Source organism: Protopterus annectens, chromosome 2.part0, assembly GCF_019279795.1.
Source record: "Protopterus annectens isolate FY-2018-M chromosome 2.part0, PAN1.0, whole genome shotgun sequence".
In the NCBI taxonomy this organism is placed as follows: domain Eukaryota; kingdom Metazoa; phylum Chordata; order Ceratodontiformes; family Protopteridae; genus Protopterus; species Protopterus annectens.
The window spans coordinates 1,865,556,223-1,865,578,993 of NC_056728.1; positions in this window are offsets into that span (position 1 = coordinate 1,865,556,223).

Genomic DNA, 22,771 nt, shown 5'->3' on the forward strand with positions numbered 1-22,771 from the left:
TGCTACAGCTGCTGCTACTCTTTCAATAGAAGTATTGGCTTTGGAAGTTTTCTCCAGGAGTCTGTTGCTGAGAGGATGAGAGACATGCTATAGGTATACAACTAAGACAAACTAGATAAAGCAATAGTAAGAAAAAGTACTAGGTCACATCAGAGGCTTGGGAGGTCATTGTTAAGAAACAGAACTGTTGTAAAATTGATCATTAAATACCATAAGTTCAGGTTATACTATAAGAGAATAACTATGTAAAGATAACCATGTCAGCAGCCAAAATGCATTATAAGTTGAATATTTTACTGTGCACATTTTAAATGGATAGACTGGCCTAAACTCTGGACTGATGCGTTTGCTTTTTTTTTTTTTTTTTATTCCTGGGAAATGCTATTCAGAAGTGAAGAGGCATAGAGACATACAAGGGAACAGATTTAGTGGCACACCAGGCTGTGATTTTTTTTTATGTCTATTGTCATGCAATGCTGACTAAATAGTTGAATCTAGTAAAGCTGGAAATGTGAGACCGTAGCCCACTGAAGGAGGGGAGATGGGAGGAGTAACCTGGCCAGGAACTGAAACTTGCAAAACTGCTCCTTGTGAAAAGTCTTTTTTATCTCAGTAATTTGTTGACACTTTTGCAAGTTTCTTTCAGAGAATGTGTAGTACATCAGTAGGAACATTTGTAAAACTCAGCGCATACCAGTCAATGACACATGAGCTGCAGACTCTCAAACTTGCCAGTTTTTTTCAGGTGTTCCATTCTAAGTGAATGGAAGTCTAGTCTGACAACAAATGGTAGGGCTATTTGTTCTCAGTATGTGCATTATGGGACAGATATAGCTTTCAAAAGGAATCATGATGTCTGCCCCCATGAGGGCAGACAAGAGTAAAAACAAAATAAAATTAGGAATGAGTACTTATTTTGCTGCAGGCAGCTTTGGGAGGTGTAGTAAATCATCACAAGCCTTGAAAATGGTTTGAAACAGGTAAACAAAAAACTTCCCAAACACTGTCTTCCAAGACCACGGGAATAATCCACTATGAAACCTGCGTTTGAAATATTTATTTAAGCTTTTCTTTAAACATGCACTTTTCGTCAGATTTAAGAATCCAACTTCATCAGAAACAAAACTTTAAGTTAACAATCTACTGGAGCATTTTATAGCACCCAAATCTCATTGAAATCACATTAAAGTCACGCAGCACTACACATGTACTATGCAGAGAGCTCACCCTACTGGTGAGACTTGCAACTACTAGTTAATTCTTTATTTTTTATTGTTTGTTTTTTATATATTGTTTAATTTCTACCTATATAAAATCTCATGTACATGCAGGTCGCAACTCGGAAAATATAATGCTATAATGAACAATGATAAAAAATATTATACTAACAAATATAAAACAATATATATAAAAAATCTCCAAGTAAAAAGTTGTTAAGCTTTATATAACTAACAAAGTTAAAATAGTTAAAAATAGATGAAAATAAAATTTTGACTTGTAATTTTGATCTCAAAGAACTACACATATATTTGCTCGAAAAAGCAGCAAAGTCTCAAATCTAAAAATACAAATGAGAATTCACCTTAACAGATTTTTTAAGCGTAGGACACACATAATCGAATTACACTCATTCAGGCCAGGAAACTGGCAGGCATTCAGCCTCAATTGCCAACAAAGCTCTAACCTTTCCAATCTAAGTGACTCCGGACCACCTCTTCCATCATTATATAGTTGTTGTATGACGCTAAATTTAAAATGATGTGTGGGCTGTTCTAAAATGTGTCTTGCCAATGCATTTGTGGATTTACTATTGTTAATACTGTATATGTGTTCATATATCCTGTCCCTTAGTCTTCTGTCGGTTTTGCCGACATAGAATGCGGGACAGTGGGTGCAGCTTGCCAAATACACTACTTGCTTACTGTTGCAATCATACTTGTCCCTGGCTTTGATCTTAACATCCCTGATACAACAACTGTTACCCTCATGAATATATTTGCATTGGTTACACATATAACATTTGAATGTACCCAGTTTCTTTTTCATCACCGTGGCTCTGTTTTCTAAGATTTGTTTCAAGTTTGCACCACGTCTAAAAACTATTTTCGGGCATTCGGGGAAACTTGTGCATGTCTCATTATGGTTCAGCAGTAACCCCCAATTCTTACAAATGATGTTAACTATTTCAAAGGATTCCATGGCAAAGGTGGAAATAAAGCAATAAGGGCTAAACAACTCGTCAGACCCCTGTTTGTCACTACAAACCAAAGTCGTATTTTTATTACACAAAATTGGTGGGAACACACCTCCATGTCGCTTAGCTCCCACTTCCTCAAGGAGGGTCATGAACAAATCAAGGGGGTAACCTCTCTGTAAGAAGAAGTTCTTTAGTGTATCGCATTCGGCTATAAAGTCCTCATCTTTTGTGGACATCCTAGCTGCCCTGACTAACTGCCCCTTAATCACAGATTTCTTCTGTGAAAAAGGGTGGCAGCTGGAAAAATGAAGGAAGGAATTTGAGTAAGTACTCTTACGAAAAATTTTTGCTAAATAAACTAATTCTCTATAATCTTTCCTTAATTCAATGTCAAGATATGAAATCTTGTCCTTGTGTATAGAATAAGTAAATTCCAAAAACTCCGTGCTGTTATTAAACATGTCTACCATTCTCAGTGCCTCTGATTCCTGGCCGACAAACATCACAAAAATGTCGTCCAAGAATCGCGTGTAAAATTTTATGTGTTGTTGGCACCAAGGGTTTTGTAAGACATGTTGTCTCTCCCAGTGTGCCATGACCGTATTAGCCACACTGGCCCCACATGGGGACCCCATCGCAACTCCCACTCTTTGGTGGTAAAATTTACCATTAAAGGTGACATAGTTATAAGACAGTACTATGTCTATTAATTCTGTCACCAAGTTCACTTCATCTCTAGGGGCATTATGGGTTTGCATAAAAAGTGCTGACCTTTCAATGGCTTCCTGGTGGGGAATCGAAGAATACAAATCCTTGACATCTATTGTCAGAAATAAGGCGTTTTCAAAAACTGGAATTTGATTAATATGTTGCAAAAAGGACCAGGAATCTTTTGAAATTTGGGTCTCTTGAGCAACATATTTTTAAGGATGTTGTCAACAGTTTTAGCACAAGCATATGTCATACTTCCCCTTGCATCTACTAATGGCCTCATTGGTGGGTCTGCTACACTTTTATGAATTTTCGGAATTCCAAAAATAATAGGTAGTCTAGGTGCTGGCATCTTCAAAAATTCAAACACATTCTTGTCAATACGCCCTTCAATATTTAAATCATACAACAAGGAATTCACTCTATTCATAGCTGTATTTAACTCATTTCTTGACACTTCACTGTATGTCTATATAAAATATATATATATATATGAAAAGTATATATTATATATATTAAAAATATTAAAATATTAAAATTATTTATATTAAAATATTAAAATATATTAAAAATATTAAATATATATATATTTTTTATATTTCAATTAATTTACTACCCCTTGATATAATTTTATGCATTGCTATATCCAGATTTACTAGCTATTATCTATTGGTGGGTGTATATTAAGTGTTAGGCTTCTACTATGTGTTTGACAAGGTTTTTACTAAGTAATAGTTGTGATATTAGTCTCCTGGAGACATTCCATCATTTTATCATTTCTTAGCAACATTATGGTACCCACATATATATATATATATATATATATAAACTTTTTACATTTCTTACATATACATTCACATTCACATTTATTAACTAACTTTTTTGTCATATTTTTTAATCAACTTTCTTGTTGTATAAATATCTTTTGTTGTGTAAACATTACTTATTTACCCAAGGTGGCAACTCACTTTGTTAGGATAGGAATTTTCGAAATAGCTTGTATGTTTTCGAAATTAGGGTGTATTTTGAACAATTTATTTATCTATTTAGTTTGTACCTACACCTTTAATTCCTTGATTGAAGTGGCTTTTGGCGCCATAATGTGTTTAAATTGAAAGTGCAGCAGTACTCCTATGTTCTGAAGAAGTCTGCGGGAGTCAGATGAAAGCGCTTAACCTTGGATGTATCGTTGTCTGTTTTTAGCATAATAAACGTTTGGTTTGTGTCCGAGCCGAGGACTTTTTGTGGTTGCCTTCCTTACCAGCTTCACTTACTTACATTGTTGCCGTGTTGTGTTATCTAGTGTACTTCTAAAATAACTTACTTACATAAAGAGAGCATAAGGCAGTGCTGAGAGTTGGATATCAAGATCAAAATGCTTACAGTCTCTCTCTCAATAGTTTTTAAACTCACTAACAACATCTCTGCTGGGCCCTCCCAGATTACATCATTTTGACACTTAGGTTTTCCCAGTATACACATCATACCATTGTGACACTTAGTCTGGAGTTCCCAGGCCAACAGGCTATATTATTTAACAATCTAACACCTGCTCAGGAAACTACAACAATAAAAGGCATTGTGTTCAGCTAGCCTCTTCTGCACCACTATCTAGATCAAAGGGTATACATGACATAATTTTAACTTCAAAAGAACATATGTGAAATGCTTGGCTTAGTTTTCCTTACAGCAGATGGCAATGTTGCTACAATCTTGAAGTTCAGATTTTACAGTGTTTTCTTTCATTTAAGAAACAAGCCTGTATTTTACATTTAGTGCTGGTGGCACAACAGGTAGCACACTCACTTTGAGAGCATAGGGCTCTGGGTTTCATTCCCATACCAGGTATTTGGATTGCTGAAACTGCAGTACAATATAAAGAGTGTGTTGTCCTTTGGATGAGATGTTAAACTGATGTCCCTTTTGATTGAGTGGTGGCATCTCAGATAGATGGAAAATGTTAAATGCACCTATCAAAAAGAGTGGGGGGGGCTTTAACACAACATAAAAATATGTTATTTAAATATTTACAGGCACTTGTATACACATTTTTTCTTTTACTATTTATCATTTTCTTATAATATCCTAATTGTTATTCTTCCATAATTGACTCTTACACCTCCTTCCATGACCATAATCTAATTGCTTGCAATATATCTGCAAAAATCCATTCCCATTAAAGAAAATTTCCTTCAGTCTTTCATTCCAAATAAATCATATTATATAAAATATATTCTTATCCAACCTTGTCACATATTCTTTCTTCCTGTTCTTATATATTTCCTACATAAACATATTCATATCTATATTGTTTATGTCACTAATTCTAAAAAAAAATTCTTCACACAACTTTATCCAGAGTTTCACCTTTCTTTTACATTTCAAAAATATGCTCTGTTGTCTCTTCCTCCCCATAAAATAAACACACTCTTTCAACTTTCTTTTGAAAAGGCATATTCCCCTTTAATGGTAAGTTACTTATTACCAGTCTCCATAGGGAATCCTGACACTAATATCTTCGTACACCATTTTTTCCTTACTTTAATGGCTTTTATCACTTCTTCTGTTAACTTTTCTCACAAATTTACTTAATAATATTATTTCATCGCATTAGTATACCACATCCTTCTATCTTTCTCCATATCATCAGTTTTTATTTTACATTAGTATTTTTTCTGATAATTTTTACTTTTTTTCATTTACATATTAATTTTCTCTTTTTCTTATTCTCACCTCCCAGAACTTTTTGTATTTATGCATAAACATCCTCACTATTGATTTCTCATTCTCTTCCTTTACCCACTTTAATATTCTATACAAGATTAAAAGAAGCATAATAAACAACTGGATTTAGTAACCTCAGTCCCCTTCAGCTTCACTCATATACAACACATTGAGTTTAATCTTGAGCCTCATATGAAAGAAACACCAATTGTACAATTTCCTTTTCATATTTATGAGGTCATATACAAATTTGACATATATGCTATTCCCATTAATACATGATTCACCAGATAAACTTTTTTTTCTTGAATGCTAATTTATATGTCCTCCACAGAAGACTTATTTCTTTCATTTCCTCTATCAGTCAAACCCTCACATTGCATCATAATTTCATCATTTTTCTAACTTTTATCCCTAGCAAAGATATTTCATTCATTGAAAAATTTACACTCCCGATTTTCATCATGTCACCCAAACCCTCTAGTCATGATCTTTCCCATTTCCATTAAACATCCATTCAGACAAACCAACATTTCCCTCATCCATAGTTTTGTTCTTAGTAACTACAACTGTATTGTTTGTGTATGTCAAAACTACTGGAATCACCACCCCCTTTTGCATTGCATTCATTCACTATCTCATTTTTTACCAGTGCAAACAATATTCTAGTCATGGGAAATCCTTGTCTTATAACCCACTTCATCTATATTTCTTTACTCAGCCACCCATTCACTAACACTCTCACTATATTATTTTGATATGCTGACATACACATTCTCCTAATTTTGTTACCTGTTCCATACCATCCCAAAAAGCATCATGTCCTACCTAATATCACCTACAATAAGTTTCATATTCTCCCTTTTACTTCTCATCCACAGTTACTCTCACAGTTAATATTAATTATTGACATTGCTTCTCTTTTATGCCATACATACTTTCTTTCCTAATTTCCCCCATCCTTTCTCTCACTCTCCTCTGTATTATTCTCATAAATGTATTATAATCTGTGTTATTTAGTGTGGCGGGTCTCCATTTTTTTATTTCATTCTTCTCATCTTTCTTCCATATAAAATGTAATAACCTACTACATAACTCTTCATAAAAAAGTTATGTACTTACCATAACATTCTGCATTATCCATTTTCATTCCTCCTCAACAGTTGAGTTCAGATCCAATCCTCAGATCTGACTCAGCCGTTACTTTAGCTCATAGCCACCAAAAAGCTCTCAAGTTCCTCCCTTACCCATAATGCACCAACTCCTAACATACCTCAGATCTTCAAACATAGAAAAATAGACAGAGCTTTTAAGCAGAGCACTCATCTCTTGGTATTTTATTTCTGGACATACCCCAGATCTTGTTTGCTGGTTTACATAAAGTAGAAAGTATTGATATATTCTTGACAGAAGAAACTATAACTGGAGCTCAACATGAAGGGCAGTGACATCCTTATCAGCTCTCATTTTTCCATAAATCAATTCTGAAAAAGGTTGGGGGTTGGTGGGTGGGAAGTTGAGGAAGAATAAAAATGGATGACACAGATGCAACATTATGCTAAGTGTATAACATTTTTATCTGATCGTGCCAGTTTTCTTTCATTCCTCAACTGTTGGGATAGAGTTCCCAGCTGCCTAAAACCCCAGGTGGTCTCCAAGGAAGGATATTCCTGAGCACAGGTGAGCCAAAGGCTGCTCCTCCTCTCGAGATCAGATCCAGTTTGTAATGAATGATAAAGGTATAAGGATTGGCCCAGGTTGCAGCCGCACATATGTTGTCCATGGAAGCCCTAGATAGAAAGACTGAAAAAGTTGCCGTGGATCTAGTTGAATGAGCTCCTAAAGGTTGTGGTAAGGACAGATCACACTTTTAGTTGACGATATACAATCCATCAGCCAACTGGCTAAAGTTACCTTTGCAACTGATTTGCCCAATTTACAATCTGTAAAGACACAAATAGTTGATCTGTCTTCCTAATTTTTTTTGTTCTATATAAGTAAAAATGTAATTGTCTGCGAACATCTAACAAATGCAATATATATTCACCTTTGTTTGAAAATTTAAGAAAGAAAACTGGCAGATTAACGAACTGGTTGATACTGGATTCTGACACCACCTTAGGATGGAAAGAATGATTGGTAAGTACTGTTATTCTGTCCCTATGACATTTCAAGTAGGGAGACTTAGAAGACAATGCTTGAATGCTTGAAGTTCTGAAATTCTTCTAACAGAGATAATAGCCATTAGAAAAATAATTTTCCCGGTCAGGATTTTAAGATCATATTTTGCTGCTGGTTCAAAGGGGGAATGAATTAAGGTCTGTAAATACCAAATTTAATTCCCATTGTGGAGTAGGGTCTCTATAGGGGGGTCTCAGCAGGAGAGTGTCTGCCAAAAAGGCCTTACAAGCCAGGGAAGAATTCTCAAATCCAGTATGAAAGTTAGAGATTGCTGCTAGTTGAACTCTTATGGCTGAGGAGCTATCTCCTTCATTAAAAATCATTGCCAAAAATTCAGGAACACTTTGTACAGAGGCTGAGAAAGGGGCAAAATATTTCTGATGAGCCCAAGAAACAAGGCTTTCCATTTACTTCTGTAAAGTTGTGTTTTAGAAACTTTATGGGAAGATAAACGTATATGATGGACAGGGGAAGAGAGCATCGGTTGTCTGGCTATTAAAAGGAAGTGGAGAAACCATGTTGTTAGCTTGAGGTTTGAGACATCCAGACGAATCATGCCTGTCAGGTGAGACAGAAGTTCTGGAATTGGATCTAGATTCTAAGGTGGGTAAAGTAGATGAGGCCAAAGAAAGGGGAGCCAAATCTGCTGAGGCCAGTAAGGTGGAATGAGGATGACTTTGCTCTTCAATCGGGCAGCTTTCTGCAGAAATTTGGGAATTAGGGGAGTTGGGGGATGGGCATAGAAGAGACCGGGGGGATAATCATTGAGCAGAGTGTCCCTCGGTGATTTCCCTGGTGGGAAGATCAGGGCAAAGAAGCTGCTGCACTTGTTTAGGTGAAATGTAAAAAGATCACAGCAAAGCTGTCCCCATTTATGGAAAATGATTTTTGCCACTTCCATGTTGAGAGACCACTCATGAGGTAGAAGAATGGGCCTGCTCAATTTATCTGCTATCATGATGGACTGTCACAGAATGAGTGTTGATGTCAGAAAGTGGTTGGGAGAAATCAACCATTGCCATGCTATGAGGGCTCACAAGGAGTAAGACCTGGTTCCTCCTTTTTTGTTGATGTACCAAACAAATGACATATTGCCCATATGACTTGCATTTGTCCTGAAAGGATGGAACTCTTGGAAGGCCTGCAACACTAAGAGAACAAATCTCCTTTCCAGGACAGTGATATGCATATTGGCCTCTTCTGGGGAAAAGGTGCCTTGGATTGTTTTCCTCAGAAGGGCCCCCCACCCAATCTGGGAAGTGTCCATTGAAAGGACAGGCTTGTAGAAGCTGCTCTGATTGAATCCACCACCAAAGGTATCTCTTGCATGCTTGAGTGATTCTTATTTGGGTTGACATGTGTTGTTAAAGAATTGACCATTGTGTTGCTAACATCCATTGAAGAATTATCATGTAAAATCTTGCAAGAGGAACTAGGACTATAGCTGACAACATTGACCCCAAGGCTTGTAGAATCAATTGGGCTGAGACTGTGGTACTGTAAATTATCTTCCTGACCTGGAATCTGATGGTCTGCACTCTTGAAAGAGGAAGAGAAGCTGTCACTGAGAGTGTATTGAAAGCTGCTCCTATGAATTCCAGTGTTTAGGATGATTCTAAATGAGACTTGTAATTTATGGTTATCCCCCGATGGGAGCAACTCTGAGTACCTGATTTATTGCTCTTATTAGTAGATGGCTGGTCAGGGCAGTAATGAGCCAGTTGTCCAGGCACAGAAACACTCAGAATCCCTTTAGTCGCAAGTGAGCTGCTACCACTGCTAGGTATTTGGTGAACAACCCTGGGGCTGTGCTGAGGCCAAAGGTCAGAGCTTTGAACTGGTAATGACTGGCTCCCATCCAGAAGCATAAATACCTTCTGGATTGTCTGTTCTTTTTTATGTGACAGTATGCATCCTGAAGGTCTATCAAGCACATCCAGTCATCCTTGCCCAGAATGGGCAGAATGGACTGAACCATGACCATCTGAAACTTTGTGTGTTGAACTGATTTGTTCTAGTCACTGAGATCTAAAACTGTTCACCAGTCCCCTGTTTTCTTTGGTACTAAAAGAATCTTCAGTAAGTTCCAGATTCTATTTGTCTGGTGGGACCTCTTGAATTAATTTTTTTTCTAGCAGTTTCTGTATTTCTATTGTTGCTGCTTTCCTCTGACTGGGTGGAACATTGGGAAAGTTTGATACAGAAGGAGGTGGAAGGGATAGGGGAATAATATAATCTCTGGAGATGATTGTCTGCACCTACGTATATTTTGTGATGTCTAACCAAGCTCTCTGGTGAGGATAATCAACCCCCAATTGCCCCCAGTGGGGGACAACCAGGCCTCTTTTCAGGAGTACTGGTAGGGTCTGTCAAAGAAGGAATCTCTGGACCCCTGGTTCTGTAGGGCTCCTCTGCCATGTTGGCATCATTGTCCATTTGAGTTCCCTCTCTGCCCCTGGGGGAAAGTATCTCCATTTGGATTTTAGAAAGGACTCGGAGACTTTCTGAACCACATTTTTCAACCACCTAATTGATTTCTAGAAAAGGATATTTGATAGATTGAAAAATGTGCACCTACTGCAGACAGAGTCTTTCTGTCTTTCTCACACCTGGAGAGTGTGTCTTTAACTATAGGGCCAAACAACAAACTGCTGTCAAAGGGTGCATTGATGAACAAGGACTTAAAGGGCTCTGCAAAACCAAAGAAGTACATCCAGGCATGCCTCCTCGTGGAAATGCCTGAACCTACCACCCTTGAGGTACCTTCAGCTGCATGCAAGATAAGCCTCATGGATGAATAAGAAATAGATTGTAGGGTAGCAAACTGTGAGGCCACAGAAGTTTGAGTCTCGGCAGTAGTGGTCTTGAAAGGGAATTTGGCAGTTCCTTTATCAAGTCCCTTTGTAGTCTTGTAAAGTGTGCCAGATAGATCAGTGACCTAAGGGCAAAAGTTGCTGAAGTGCACACACTCTTCCCAAATCTGTCCAAAGCCCTAGACTCCCTGATAGCCTCTACAGGAACTCCTTTGCTCCAAAATTCCCTACTTACAGGTGGAGCCAGAATCTGATCTGGTCTTTTGGGCATTGGCTTAACTGTGTCAGGCTTCTTCCGTGCCTGCCTAGAGATCAAGTCAATGAGCTCATCAGTGGGTGGAGTTACCCAGGAAGTAGACAGGCCAGCTCAAAAGGCCTCCAGGAATACCAGTTCCTGTGGAGAAAGTTTACTGGTTAACCAACTACCGCTTTGCTTAAGGATCTCAAGGATGTCTCCAAATGAGACATCTTCAGGTGGTGATCTTGGAGACTGTTCCCCTTCATCAAAGTTAGTATCTTCAGTGATAGATTTTTGAGGGGAGTCCAAGTGCTTCCTTTTGCACTTTCTCCTCCTAGGGACTTCCTTGGTGGGATGCTCTGGTGAAGTGTCGGAAGAGAGTGTAATACCCTGCTGGGTAGCCTGGAGACTTTGAGCTAGCTGTTCCTGTGGTGTAGAATGATGTGGCAAAAGATGCAGAAACACCTGGGATCCAGATGGAAGATATGATGGGGAGAGACAGTCCATCTTGCAAAGCAAAGAAAACTCTCTTAACCACCTCAAAAGCAGAACATCCTAGGAAGAAGTCAGCCAACAGAGCTGAGAAGCGACATTTCTGCCCCATCAGCTCTGTATGCCTCAATTTCATTCTACCAGAGGCAGAGGTCAGAACCAAGCTGTCCAGTACCAAGGTTCTGAGAGGCAAAGATGGCTTTGACAGTTTGGAGTTGACTCTAATGCCTCAGATCCAACAGGGATGCTACAGCTCTGAGAATCGTACAGCTCCAAAACCATCAGAGCCAGAACACTCAAAGACTTCCTGGGATCCAAAGGTACAAATATCTTTGGATCCGATTCAGACAGTCCTGGCATACTTGGATCCAGAGCTCCAAAATGAATGGAAGTATCAGAGAAGTAGTGGAGAGAGGTGGAGTAGAGGGAACTAGGGCTTCCTGACCAGAAGGAGTAGGAGCCAGGAGAACTGCTATCTGTATCTGCACTGAGAAAAATCTCATCATCATTCCATCCACATCAACTTCAGTCAGACTTCTGGAAGAACAAGAGGAAGCTATGGATGGGGACTTACAGTGCTGGAGTTCCATAAAAGGAGAAGGTACTCTGGAAGGTACTAGATCTATACTGGATGGATATCTGGTTCTTGGTAAAGGCCTTGAATCCACATTGCTTGGATCCAAGGAGGCCATTGTCAGATCCAACGCTGGTAGAATAGCAGTAGCCTTAGGATCCAATTTATATTTTTTCTTTGGCGGCTCAGTGGATGAAGGAGTTGAGGATCCTGAGGGTCTAGGAGACTTAGTGCATGGCTTCTTAGTTTTTGATTTGGTGGGTTGTGCTCCAGCAATAGCTTCAGAGAAAGATGTGGGGAGTAACCCTTTCAAAATAAGTTTATTTTTTTCTGTCCGCAATGGCACAAGGATTAAAATTTTATAGACTGGACTATCAATCTGAAGACGATATGGATCCGAACAATAAACACAACAAATGAATGCTGAACAAGGGCAACTTGTGCCTACACTTTTGGCATTTCTTAAAGCCAGAAAGGCATTTTTCTGACGTGTTAAACCAGATTATTAAGAAAAGGAATAATAAGAAAAGTTTTTTATTTATTTAAAATAGTAGAAAAGAAAGAAATACCAATAATGGTACAAAGAATTACACTAAATGATGTAAAGGGAGGAAACATAAATTACAGTTACCAACAAATGATAAACAAATAAAATACGGACCCGGATGTCACAAAATAAACTTTAATAAATGTTTAAGAGCTTTCATTTTAAATATTCGGTAACGTCGTCAGAAACTAATATCAAAATTATTTCCTGTCATTTAAATACATAGATAGGCACCAAATACAAGACCACTGATTTAAAGAGATACAAACATCTTAAATGTTATAACAACAATATAAAATCTACTTTAAATGTTTTAATACCGTCCTTAAAAGCATTGTTAAAAATACTACTGAAATAGCTATAAAAATCTTAAATATAAAATACTAATCTCAAAGAACTGGTCTTAACAAACAATAAAAAAAAAAAAAAAAAAACTTTTTAAAACCATCTAATGATGCTGCATATTAATAACATAAATGTAAAATATTAAAGAAAATGTTATAATGCATAATAAAAAATGCATACCTTAGGAAATATATATACCATAAAAATACATATACATTAAATGGAGGCTGCTTTCATCATAAACATTGGTTTAACCAAAATCACTTCATTCATCCCCTGTGTAACACTAGCATTAAGCAAGACATGCCAAAATTGCTCCCTCTGTTACACTTGTAGTTCCCAATCACTTCCACTTACTGGTGTGGGAACCTTCTCCAGTATACTAAATGCAAACTTCTTAAATTCATTACACGTAATGGAATGCTTGTATAGTGTATTACTTGTGTTTGCTTTTTTTATTGTGTATGCATGCTGATACACTCTAATTTTTAGGGAGCCGATAGTCTTTCCCATGGGTCTATATCACTTCATCGAATGGCTTTTCAGCAAATAGCCATTTGTCGAACACCTATTTAGTGAAGCTGCTCTTCATCAAACGGCAAATTTTAAGTAGTACAAACAAGTGGTGGGCCAACTAAGTGACCGCAAAAAAAAATAAAATTTAAAACCTGACAAGGTGGAGGGACTATACCTCGCACACCCCCCTAACTAAATATACCAACTTCGAGATTGCACTACAGTGAGGAAAGGGCAAATTCCAGACAGTGGCCAACTGCTGGTTTGCCATAGTTAAAATTCAATGTTTGATGAAGAATGGCTTCACTAAGTAGGTGTTTGCTGAATGGCTATTCACTGAATAGCCATTCAACGAAATAATACAGACTCCTTTCCAACATAAAATGCTGGACATGAGGCACAAAATGCAATATATACAACTCACTTTGTGTCGCACTCAAATCTCCCTTTAACTGAAATCAGTGTTGAATAGCCAGAAACAGAAAAGTTGGAGCTCTCCAAGATGTACCTACACTGTCTGCAGGCACAACATTTTTTCATTCCTAGGTTCATGGTGGAAACTATGTCCACTTAATTGTTACTTTCCAAAATAGCCTTCAGATTGGCACCATTTTTATATACAAACCTAGGTTGATTGCCCAAACACTTCAGCATACCACATTTGTCAAAAATAGTGTTCCAGTGAATGGTAATAGTTTTCTTCAAGAAAACAACTTCCCTATTGTATTCCATCACAAACACTTGCGATGGGTTCACAATAGAAACGTTTCTACTATAATTACAAACAAACTTCTTGGAATACAAGAGCAGACTATATGTAGTGTGCATTCCATAATTTTTAACAGTGGTAAAAAAAAAAAAAAAGAAAGGGACTACATAGAGTGTAAGAAAAGGGTGGATTTATAGTCTAGGTCATGATAAACTGTAATAGAAAAATAGAAAATTGGAAAGACTTATTGTTATATCCAATTGATCTTCTGTTCCTTTTACTTTTCTTTTTACATTTTTTCATTTCCTTCATTATACTACTATCCTCCTTTACTGTGTTACCCAAATATGCAGATAACTCCTCCTATGTAAATCATGTCTACCTAATCAGTAATGCCTTAATTTTGTCTCAATTTCTTTTATATGTCTTTTTTTTCATGTCATAATACTCTTTTGTATTATTTTTTAAATTCTCTAATACATTCCTATACATTTCCCATGCCTCACTTTCTCTTCCTTTCTTACATCATCCTGCCATTGAAAAAAACACCTTTTATACTTTTTTAAATTGTTCACCATTCAAACCAGTTTTTATAGTCCTTCATGGTTATATGGTCTTTCCATAACTGTAATACTTCCCATTCTCCATTTTCATCCCATAATTTCTCATTTATTCTTTTTATTCCCTTTCCTATTTCAGTATACTCCTTTTGTTCCATCACTTCCATCCATATTGCTAAATGGTATGAAAAAAACTTGTCACAACTATATCACCATATACTACCTCCAAGTCTTCCGATAATACAAAATAATCAATTTCAGATCCAAGTGACCCTTTCTATAAGTCCATTGACTTTTGAACAGCTAATTTACCAAACATTATCATTTCCTGTATTTTTAAATTCTTCCCTTTTTTACATGTTCCCCTTAAATCACAATTAAGGCCCCTGCAATTATAATTTTCATATTAACCATCACAAACTCTGACTTATGTTGAAGATTCTTTTTCTTACTAGTTATATATATGCATAAAATGCTATAATTATATAAACATGCTCTCTCCACCTTACATCCACAACAGTTAACCGTCCCCTTCTTATCAATGTTACATTTAGTATTTTCACCATTTTTACACAACACAGTCATGCCATTACAGTGCTCAATTCCTAAATTCTATATTATATATTATATTTCTCCCTCACAATTTTTCTGTTTGCAGTCTTTCTACACTAGTCACACCATTCTAGTATCCCTATCCTTTTTACAGTGTTAATGATACTGCTCACATTTACCAAAAGCACTTTAAAATGGCTGCTTTTCCTTCTTTTTAAGTTTAAGGGAAATATTTTCAAACTTTTCATTTTCTTAGTTTTACCCTTTGCCTATTTGAATATTTTTCCTGGGTATATGTACAAATAATCCTTGATAATCAGAATCAGATGTTTCACTAGCTAGAACTTAAAAAAAATATTAGTATCAATTCCTTCTCCTGACCTATGTTACAGAATGCACTCTCCTCATTTTTTCTCTCCGTATTTTTCTTCTACAGATTGTTCTTCACCTTGCTCACCCTCTCCTACTTCCTGTTGTTGTCATTCCTCATGTATGTTTTCTTCCATTTCCCCTTCTTTTTCATTATTTTCTGTTTGCTCTTGACAATCGATCCAAAAGTGGCCCTTTTCACATAACCTGCATTCAGGCACACACTTTCATGCTGTATGTCTTTTCTCCTCACACTGGTTAAATTGTACCTTGTCACAATCATTAATTAAATTAGAAAAGTCCCCACAAAAGAAACATGATTTTGGCTCCCTCTGCGACTAGCCACAAAAATAACTTTTGGCTCATGTTTTACAATGTTTTTTTTTCATATTTCAAAACAGCTTCCAACCTCCACCCTCCATTCTACAAGTTTGCCTCATTTCTAACTTTCACAATATTATCAACAGTTTCACACATACCTTGCATGCATTTTTAGCATAATCTTCCAGTTCATCAGTTGTAAACTGCAAAGTAACATTTTTAATGTGTTATTACCAGAAAACAAATAATTGTTCCATACATAAATGCCCTTCTTTTTATTACACACTTCCAGAAATTTTATCATCAGTCCATCAGTTTCAAATGTTGTCAGAAAAAGTCTCTTTCCCAGTATGTATAAAAGACCAATTTTTTTGAGCTTTAAAACCTAGAACAGTTACAGAATTGTCCCATGCATAATATCTATGTCACTTTCATTCTTATTCTCACAGTTAGTCTTCTCCTGTTTTAAAAAAAGTTTTACTTACAGTTTGTTGCTGCTCTCCTTTCTTGCTTGCTGTCACCACTGTATATGCTTTAGTTACAGCATCATCTGCTGCCACAAAACCAGATATTTTCTCAGTTTGTTGCTGCTTTCCTCTATCACTTTCTGTTCCTTTTCCACATTACCATCCTCAGCACTTTTAAAAAAGTTATCTGCCATCTCACCCCATGAAACAGCAGAACTGTCACTGCTTGATTAGTTTTAACAGAACATTATCTACAAGCCCTTCTGATGCCATTTCTGTTATCTGCACCACTTCAACAGACTTTCTTACTTCCGTCTCCATAGAGACAACTAAACACTGCTAATTTGTAACATCCACCACCCAGGACTCTTTGTTGTCTCTCTGAAGCAAACAAACAAATTTTTCTTCAAATTCTCACGTTCCACTTCCTAACTCTCTATAGCTTTTCTCATCTCCACCATGCTGCTGCTTCCCTTAGGGGCCGCTGTAGGGTCTATATTAGAATATTGACAAGACAAATGAGCGAACACCCTTACAGCGACACATCTTAAGCAAAACCACTAAATCTCAAATGGCCAGAACAGCAATTTTTTTTTCCCAGTGAAAAAATCGCTGGGCCAACAACAAAAAAACAAACCAACAGACAAAATAACGTGGGGAGGTTCACCCCCCCCACACCCCCTACTTAAATATACCAACTCTGAGATCGCACTACAGTGGAGGAAATGGCAAATTCCCAACAATGGCCCAGCAAGAGAAAAATTGCTCTTCTGGCCAGTCAAGATTTAGTGGTTTTGCTTAAGATGTGTTGACGTAAGGGTGTTCACTCTTTTGCCCTGTCAACGTTCTAATATACACCTGCTGCTGTAGGAGCCATCCTACAGCAGCCCCAAAGACTAGGGGAAGTTCTTTAATGTCCTGGCCAAATTTCCCCTAGTAGTATAAGTACCACATCAGGTCTCCCCTGAAAAGATGCTATCAGCTTGTGGGACAGCCTGGTGAACAAAAGGATAAATAAATAAATGTTAGCTTCCCCCATAATTTTGAAATAAAGAGCACATAGTGGGGCTGATACTCAGCTCCCCTACTATTTGCCATGTTCATTTTATTATTAGTCCTCTGTACAATGCTCACCCTTTCAGTATTCCAGTGCCTGGTGCAAATCCCAGTTTCTCCTGACTTGCACTGAATGAAACTCATGTTTTTCAGTTTTCACACTAATCCAAACACTTTTCAATAAATTCCAATATGCATTAAATTTGTTAGTCTTTTTCCCATTCTGCACCTTCTTGCAGTATTGGGATCTGGTACAAATCCAATCTTTTAATAATTCTTCCAGTCAGCTCCAGGGCTTCTCTCTGTCATTCAGACATTTACTTTTGGAAAAAGGAGATGTTTGCAGTCATTTTCTTTTTTGGACCTCCTTTCCTTGTATAGTGTCCGTAAACAGAGTCCTTTTCAACTTGATGACTAGAGTGTTGTTGACTGAACTTTTTTATGCTCTCCAATGTCAGATATGCCTCAATTTGTGTTTATGACCCACCTGGAAAAATATTCTAAAGTCTCTATCATTCTTTCCTATATTTCTATTTCTGACTTTTTAAACTTACCAATTCACCATATTGATTATTTAATACTTCTTATATTGTTGCCAGTCATTTTCATTTTTATATATTTGTATATGTTTTTCTAAAAACTACTTATTTTAAATGCATCTGAGTGCATCTGGCCTATTTTCTCGTCAAGTTTTCTGTAAGGTCTGTTCCCTACTTGTCTTAAAGCTGTTTTCATCCAGAAAGAACATTTTCTTCACATTTTCTGGTTGACTTTTTGATTTTTTACAGATTTTATTCTTTGCTGACATTCAAATGTTGTATCTGCTACCAGATAATTGAATTTTCCCCAAATGTATAAAGTTTACATGCTTTTTTAATAAGATGTTCAATGTTCACATGGAGAGAGCTCTAGTTAGTGTGCTTCTCAGTCAGCTACCACCTTGGAAGACCATACATGCCAATTATGATGAAGCTTAGCTGAGTTGTTGGCATTCCATCTGCTGTATTTGCTTGGTCAGGTATATGCCGAAGGGGCCATTATACTCAATGATGAGTTTCACAAGGGCTGAATAAAGTGGCAGTATGACTTCCTTGGTCCTGGATGTCATGCCTTTACTTCTAAGTTAGGTGACATAGAATGATTTTCTTACTACCATGGCCACATATTAGTCAAAGGCCAGATTTCTGTCTATATATGTTCCCAGATCCAAACTACTGGGACAACTTGTAGGGGCATCTTATCAATGGAGTAATTTGCCTGCATGGCAGTTTTCCCAAAAGGCGATATCATGCTTTTCTTGGCATTACGTTTTAGTCCATGACTTTGCCACCACTCATTTGTCTGTATTAGATCCTCTTGTAAGATGTTTGTGTGTCATTGGTGAATCTATGACACTTCCAGTTGCAATTATCTGCAAACTTGGTCAGCCAAAGAACCTTGACATTAGCCTTTACTTCCAAGAAGTAGATGCCAAATAGGAGTGGTCCTTGAGGTACCCCACTGGTGACTGATTTCTTAGTGGAGGTGGTATAACCAGCTCTTACTTCCTGGGTCCTCTCTGTGAACCACCTGGCAATCCAATGAGTTATGTAGGGGGTTTGTGCCTGATTCAGTGAGTTTGCCAACTATATCTGAATGAGGTATTGTATCAAATACCTTAACCAGGTCCAGATAGGTGGTATGCACCATTTTCCCACATCCATTGCCTTGGTGACTTTCTCAAAGAAGTCCACCAGATATAGTAGGCATGATATTCTCTTGACAAATCAAAACTGGGTTTGGTCCAGTGTCAGAAGGTTGTTTACATCTTTCTCAATCTTTACATGATAATTCATTCCATGACTTTTGTGAAGATATGTAAAGGCTGCCAACCTAGCTAGATAGAATTTTGTAGATAATTCCGTCATTTGTAAATATTAATATAAGCCACAGGCTTGTTCTATTAAAAGTGAAAAAACTGTATTGGATGTTGAACTGCAAAAATGTAACAACAGTGCCCTCTGCTGTAAGAAAGCTGATAAGTCAAGCATTGTGAAATTCTTTGATCTAAAACTTGGATCCAAGATGTCTAGAGGGAGGCATTCTGCCTATTGTTTTGAAGCCAGAGTTAATGGCTAGAATTTACATGTATAATTTCTTTTATTACTCTAGCTTCCTGACCAGCTGCAAGATCAAAAGGGCTATTAACCTCTGATTTTCTGTTAGCCTGGGAACCAGAAAGAAATGATGTAATCTGAAATGAATCAGGGTACTGTGTTATCAATTCAAGGACAGAAAGAATGAGAACATTTGAGCATTTGTTTTTAGAACATCCAACTCACCAGCACCCTGCCTGTGTTCTATGTGTAAGTTTATTTTAGAACTGTGTTTTCTGTTAGATATAGCTAGGAACTAGGAAGATTAGATTAATTTTTTTCTGTATTGATATCAGAACCTTTCTTCTGTATTATTTTAAATATTTCACCATGTCCTCTGAACTCTTGGCTAGCACTATGTAGTAAGAAGCATTGTCTTGTGTTTTTATTATTTATTATTAAATATTTAAACCTTTTATCTGTGGCTTTTTTGTGTAGAGATAATTTAAGCTCTAAGAGTACATTGCATGTATTTAATGATATTGTATAAAGCCACTCCAATAGCCTTGCTGTTCAGTCACACTTACCATTTGGATAATAATATTGCAAATTATAACTGGATACCCTTTCCTAAGGGCCTTTGAGTAACTGATAAATATTAGTGGGTAGTGGGAAGTGGTACTACTGTCTGGGTAAAAGGGGCACAGCTAGAGAACCTATGCCAGCCTTCCCCAGGAGTGCTTGTTTGTATATAACCCTTATCTCAAAGTGTGTGTGTCAGATACTTGGGCAGGGACACAAAACACAGGTTGGACAGAGGGGGTACTGGAGGTTTTAGCTTGCCCACTAGACTGAGATCTGGACCCTATAGCTGTGCCAGTGGGAAGTCTTATTGGGGACCTGGAGATCTATGTGTGCTCTCAAGGGACATTCTGCTTTACTGTGTGTGTATTTATTATCATTCCCCTATGTGGAGACCCTTCACTGGTGTTAGTGGTGAAAATAGAGGCTCATTGATTGCTGGCTGAGTGTACAGGCATCACATATTAATTGTTTGGCAGTGGTGGGATATCCACACCACATATTAAATGGTTGGCAAATACTGATTGGCTTGTAGTGGTGTGAATAGTGAATTCCTGTGGCTTGTGTACAGTGATCACTGAAGGTGTTTTTGTACTCTAAATCAGCCATACAGTGAAGACTCAGAGTTCAGATCACAATTGTTTTATTTCTTTTGTTAGCTTAGTTAGTCAGGGAGAGCAGGCAAGCATGTCAGCCGAGGAGTACGGGAAGCTGACAAGGAGCCAGCTGGCTGAGATGTGCCAGGCTAGGGGACTGGTGCATGGAAACCTGACTAAGGCAGACATGAGTGCATCTTTGGTCACAGCTGCATCAGAAAACAGCAACCAGGAGGATGATCAGACTGGCAGTGGAGATGTACCACACTCAGAGAATGGACAGCTCAGCCTTTTTACAGAGGATTAAAAATCCATCTGGAGCTAAAGAAACATTAGTTGGAAGCCAAGCATGTGGAAATAGAAGTAGCAGAGAGACTGAGGTATCTAGAGAGTGAGGACAATGAGAAACTGCGACATTTGCAGGCTAAGGAGAATGAGAAACTGCTACGCCTGGAAGCTGAGGAAAAAGAAAGACAGAGGCAGCATGAAAAGGAGATGCTGACTCTTTTCCAGAGTCATGGAGGTAATAGGGAAGGGAGTAACTGGACCCCAGAAGCACAAAAGGTCAGTAAATTTCTTCTGCAGTTTACAGAGGGGGATAATTTTGATAGTTTCATTCATATGTTTGAGAGGGTAGGTAAACAATATGATGTTGACCAAAGGCTCTGGGTATGGTTCTTGACCCCCTTACTCCATGGTAAAGCTGTAACTGTGTTGGCTAAAACCTCTGATCATGCATGTTTTGATTATACTACTGTTAAGAACTGCTTGTTAGAATTCTTTAAGCTAACACCTGAAACATATAGGAAAACATTTTGTGAGCAGAGATGCAAGGCAGATGAAAGTGTGTGTGAATATGTTGCTGAATTGAGCACTTATTTTCATAGGTGGGTGATTGGATATCAGGTCACCACATTTGAAGGGCTGGCAGACCTTTTGGTGAGGGAACAAGCCCTTAGCACTTGCTTGAGGACATGAGGATTTGGTTAGCTGATAGACAATGTGTTACTTCAGATGAGTTAGAGAAAAAGGGGGACCTATACCTAACAAGCAGGGCATCCCTGCACAGGAAAGGGACCCCCAGTACTACTCATGGGTCTAAAGGAACCCATGGTGGGCAGCACAGACTGCCCCAACAGCATCTGCCAGTAGCAGGAGAACCCACTAGTCCAGGTACATGTCCAGGACCTAAGGTTAAATGTTTTGAATGCAACCAGTGGGACCATGTGGCATACAGATGTCCACAGAGGCAAGGTGGGGAACAAAAGGTGAGAGAGTCAGTAAGTGGGGAAGACAAAATGCCAATAGTAGGTTGTCTTGAGACAAAAGGGGTACCGAACTACCATCCTGCAGATGTCTTGATAGGGAAAGATTTTGATAATGGAGTACCATGCGCTCATGTAGTTACATGCAGTCAGGCTTGGAGACAAGCATGTAGGTCTGGTAGCCTGGGGGAGAGCCAGAAAGACCACATACTTGCAGCAAGGACAGGTGATGTGATTACTTCAGGGAGGAAGCTACACTGTAGCAGTGAGAATGAAGGTGAGCCACAGCTGCTTGTAGATGCTGATGTTTCCTTGGACAGAGTGACTGCAAAGGTAGAGGTGAGTAGTAGTACCCAGGCTGACAGTGAGGCACCACTGTCAGAGCATGCCAGAATTCCTGTGGAAGGGATGCTGGAAAGGGTTACAAAGAGAGAGTTGAAACAGGCTCAGTTCTAAGATCCTACATTGCAAGGCCTGAGGCAGGTAGCTAGTGAGGCACCTGATTCTCAAGGGAAGGGGAAATCTGTATACTGGAACAAAGGGTTACTGTACAGAGAGTGTGCCCCTGAGGGAGGGCTAGAAGGTGAGAGGGTACAGCAGTTGGTAGTGCCTAGCAGGGGCGGCTCGTGCTATAGGACTGCAGGACTGCAACCCTCCCACCTACAAACAAAAAGAAAAACAAACTGTGAAACAGAAAATTAAAGAAAAAAGAAAACAAAAAATTTTTTTTCATGAGTCCCAGAACTAACTCTGCGCATGTGCAGATGCACTCAGACTGCCCCGCAGATGCCCAGGAATCTGTGCGAAGTCAGACTGCCTGAGTCAGCAGTCCAGATACAGGGAAGGCATTTCTGCCCCGCAGATGCCCAGGAATCTGTGCG